The sequence below is a fragment of the Cricetulus griseus genome (assembly GCF_003668045.3).
Source record: "Cricetulus griseus strain 17A/GY chromosome 1 unlocalized genomic scaffold, alternate assembly CriGri-PICRH-1.0 chr1_1, whole genome shotgun sequence".
NCBI lineage: Eukaryota > Metazoa > Chordata > Mammalia > Rodentia > Cricetidae > Cricetulus > Cricetulus griseus.
This window is the reverse complement of record NW_023276807.1, coordinates 207,143,332-207,148,311: the sequence shown is the minus strand read 5'-3', so window position 1 is coordinate 207,148,311 and position 4,980 is coordinate 207,143,332.

The window sequence follows — 4,980 nt, the reverse complement described above, 5'->3', positions numbered from 1 at the left end:
TTTGAAGGAAAATATGAATTTTTTATTAAAATAATTTGCTCTTTTTATCGGCATCCACAAAATCTCAGGTTGTATTAAATACAATTTTCTTGGGAGTCATAATCATGCGTATCAATATATGTGAATAAAAATCATTTCAAGATGAGTCTTTAAATAATTTTGACATGGAGTGGTTGGTTGCTTCAGTTACTGTTTAGAAGCCTGGGTATTTTTTTACTGGATTCTTGGCTTGTGCCTCAGAGTTGCTGAAAATTGAAAAACATTGTCTATTCCTTTATAGTAGCATTAGCTTTCCAGAGAACTGAGAATATAATATGGGTTATAATTACCCATATGATTGGGTTTTCCCCCTGTTACATTAGTTTGTCATTTTGAACATTGTGCCACATTCTAAGGCTAAAGGTTTGAAGAAGCTTTGAGGCTTGTGCTATTTTCTTGGTCCTGACACCCGGTTTATTTGTAATTTACCATTGTTATTTTATTTTTTTTTGCATAGCAGGTTATAAAATGGTTCTCTTATGAACTCAGACCTTCTGTTTCTCAAAAAGATGTTATTTGGTATAGCATGCAGGGCAAGATTATGTTTTCATTCTATGCATTGAAGACAAATGTTTCCCTTTATGTAACATGTCAAAAACTTGAGTAGAAAGTAGAGGCTGAGCTGGGGCTGGGCTGCCCTTGGATCCCAGTGTGCGTAATATAAAATGGCTTTTATTGTCACCCTCCCCCCAAACCAATAATCTTGATAATGGTCTTGGGTTTTAATGTGAATTGATAAATTTAACTTTATTCTGGGTAGTCTGCTATATATTTACAAAGTATCAGAGGCCCAAGATGGTAATAAGTAAAACCTATTTAAATGTGCTGTTAGAAGTTGGTGTTTTTCGCCTGGAGAGATGGCTCAGAGGTTAGGAGTACTGCCTGCTCTTCCAGAGGTCCTGAGTTCAATTCTCAGCAACCACATGGTGGCTCACAACCATCTGTAATGGTGCCCCCTTCTGGCTTGCATGGACACATGCAGGCAGAACACTGTAATAAATAAATCTTTTTAAAAGTTGGTGTTTTTAAGATGCTGGGGCAGATTCAGTTCAGAGTTGAGTGTCCATTTTATTCATTAATTTCTATTTCTGGTACTGGTTATTGTAATTTCAAGCGATTGATTGCGTACTTCAAGAATGCAGGTAGATTATAATAGCTAGGGAGTGGTCCTATTTTATCACTAAAAGCATCAATGTATATCCCTTCCTAATCTTAGTAGAAACATTGTATGTGCAAGGCTTTAGCATCCCATGAATGAAAACAAAATTCTAGATACTCAGAGTTTGACCTTCAATGCCCTAGGCCAAAGCATTAGTAATGAACACATGAATCTGATTAAATTACCTACAGTGTAATTGCTGAGGCCAGAAGAGGGCTTCATCCCCATAGATTTCTGTGGTTTTGAACCACTCACTAGTGTTTTATAGGAGTGCTCTCTTAGCCCTCACCATACCTCTGAGTGAAGTCGTCTTTCCAGCAAAGTTTATTTCGAAGGTTAATGGTATTAAGAAGGTTCAGATTCTAGCATGTATGCCTGAACACCAGAAGAGCTCACCAGATTTCATTCCAGATGGTTTTAGGAATTGAACCTAGTGTTATCAGGCATCCGTGCAAGCACTTTTTAATACATGGAAAGCATCTTCCTGACCCTGATGTTTTGATTTAGTATTTGATGAGATAGTTCAACTACAGAGAAATACATTTTAATAAAATTAGTTAAATGGCACAGTTTATTAGTCTGCCTCAGTCAGTGAATATTTAATACATAGTTTTCTTTTTTAAGTACTTCCAAGGTGAAGTGCCAGCTGGAAAACATGGTGAATTCAAACTGCCAATGTTTTGATGTACATGCATATGGGCTGCTAAGTAGGTAGTCTTAAAAAGTACCTTGCTTTTGGATCACTGTTGTAATTCCACGGGTTAAAAGAATCATTTATAGTACTTTGTTGGTTCTGAATAATAGAATGTTGAGTTTTAGGTTTGGGGGGAACATAGGGACTACATAAAAAGCCCAGTTTCATCTAAAAAGTTTGGAAGTTGTAAGTTTCACATTAGAATGTTTTAGTACTATACTGCACAGTTTGTGCTGGCGTCAAGGCCAGCATAGCCTTGATAAACTTCTTGCATGTCATTGGCATGATCTGAAACATGGACGTCTTGTTTAGACAAAAACACAGGTGAAAGCACTTGCCCTGCATACCTGATGGACCTGAGTTTGATTCCTGGGACCTATGTAAAGGTGCAAGGAGAGAGCTGACTGGAGTTTTCCTCTCTCCTTATGTGCACCATGGCACCTGGACTCATCCACACATACCACACAGTCATGTGTCTTTTAAGGCACCTACTAATGTGATAGCTCAATAACAGAATGTCACCTTCAAACCTACACAAGCCACAAATGAGCCACATCAGTTCCCCACTTCTTATCTGAGAATGTCAGACCTCAGATTTAGTGATGGAGTTTGATCCATTTCCATGTTACTACTGGGTTAGAAGCTTTAAATGTTCCCATCAAAGCTTAGGAATCTATGGACTATGAAGTCTGACTTGTCTATTGATGCACTAAAGGCATAAATATCAGTGTACCAAAGCACTCGCAACTGTCAAACTATCTCTGCCAGAGGGCTTATTGTCATCTGGTAGCAAAGCTAGCCAGCCAGACCCTTAGTGTTAGCTTTAGAGTCTGACTTTATTTCATACCCACCTAAACCTTTTCTATGCACAACTATTCCCTTTCCACAGAGCTGCTTCCATAGCACTTGTTGTTTGCTTTCTAGGCTTCAGAAGGGTTTGGGTGCCCGAACCCTTGCTGCAGTAGCAGCTCTGCCTTATCAGATCTCCCATCTTGGGTTAGTTTCAGCTTCTGTGTAGTGCTTTGCCTTTAGCTCCAGGAGGAACAACCCTTAATAGGATGTATTTCACTGGGAGATGTTGCAGCATCCCCATGTCTAGAACACCCTCACTGTTCTTGTGTTCCATTTGGGAATACAGTCTTCCTACTATCTTGCCCTCACAACAGGAATCAGGCATGAACTCAGTGAATTTCCTGGTGCTTTCTGGTTTATTTTTTTGTTTTGGTGGTTACATTTATTCATTGTGTGTGTGTATATGTCTGTGTATATATTCCACAGCTTGCAGGTTCCTCCTGGCGTTGAGTCCATTCTTTTGTTTCCACCATGTGAGTTCCAGGAGTTGAACTCAGGTCATCAGACTTTCTGGCAAGCACCTGTTGCTGACCCATCTCACCCCAACTTCTGTTCCATTAACTATTAATTCCTCAGCCAAGTCCTTTAACGTTGTCCCAAGGAGCCTGCAGTCTCCATAGGTCTTGGGAAACAGCATCCTAGCTACCATTAGCCAGGAGTCTACACATCTGCAAACCAATTTCCTTTCTGGGGACTCTCGAGTATCACCTCTCATTGGGCTTCCATACCTTTTCTTTCTTCCACTTAGCACATATGGCAATTCTCAGTTCTCTTCTTGATCAATAGTTTTTGCTTATCAATTTCAGAATATTTTAGCATAACTCATACATGTAGTTATACAACTTGGTTTTTCGAGACAGATTTTCTGTATAGCCCTGGCTGTCCTGGAACTTGTTCTGTAGACCAGGTTGACTTTGAACTCACAGATCCTCAGGCTTATGCCTCCCAAAAGCTAACATTAAATGTGTGTGTTACTTCCCAGCTCTTTTCTCATTAGCTAGGCAAACAGTAATAGCTACAGTCAATACAATGTATTTCTGTGTCTACCTGATAACATAGACCAGAGTATTTGCTTTGATCTGACACAATGTCCAGAAAATCTGGGACACTATGAAAAGACCAAACCTAAGAATAATAGAAGATTACCAGCTCAAATGCATAGAAGACATGTTCAACAAAATAATAGAAGAAAACTTTACAAACCTAAAGAAACATGCCTACTCTCTCAGCCTAGACTCTGGGGAGGGCCTAGGACCTATCCCAAAGGGAATGACAGACTCTGAAGAGCCCCCATGAAGACCTCACTCTCCCTGGAGAGCGCAAATGGTATTGGATAGGTAGGGTGTTAGTGGGGGTTAGGGGAGGAGGGATGGGAGAGGGAACGGGGACTGACATGTAAACAATCTTGTTTCTAATTTAAATAAAAGAATTAAAAAAAAAAAACATGCTTATGAAGATAGAAGCTTACAGAACACCAAATAGAGTGGGAGCCTGTATTAATGAGGGCCAATAGGTTCAGACAAGGAGTTTTTTTTTTTTTTAAGGAGGAAAACACATACATATATATGTGTGTATGCGCGTGTGCGCGAGAGTGAGTGTACATATGCATGCATGTGTACCATGTGCATCCCTGGTGCTGAGGGAGGCCAAAAAGGGTACCAAGATACCCTGGAATTGGAGTTGAGGTTACTGTGAGCCACCTGCTGAGTTCTGGGTCCTGGCAAGAACAGCAAATGCTCTTAACCACTGAGTCATCTCTCCGGCCTCATCTTTTTCCTAATCCATATTACTATTTTTTTCTTGTTTATCCCTTTCCACTCACTCTGAACTGGAAGAGGGGTGCATAGAAGAGTGTTGGTGATACACGCCTTTAATCCCAGCACTCTGGAGGTGATTTCAAGGCCAGCCTGGTCTACAGCGGGAGCTCCAGACAGGTTCCAAAGCAATACAGGGAAAAAAAAAAAAAAAAAGCTCCTTTCATAATAGTTCACAATCTTAATACCAACTTCCAACAAACACACACACACACAGAATAAATGTATGGGTACTCTGCATGTCAGGAGAGGACATCAGATCCTATTATAGATGAGCCACCATGTAGTTGCTGGGAACTGAACAGCCAGTACTGGAGAGATGCTGAGCCATCTCTCCAGCCCTCCATGTCACATGTTAAGGTAGACAAGAAAGGGGTAAGGACTAAGAAAGATATGTGGCAATGCGGTTAACATATCAGTAC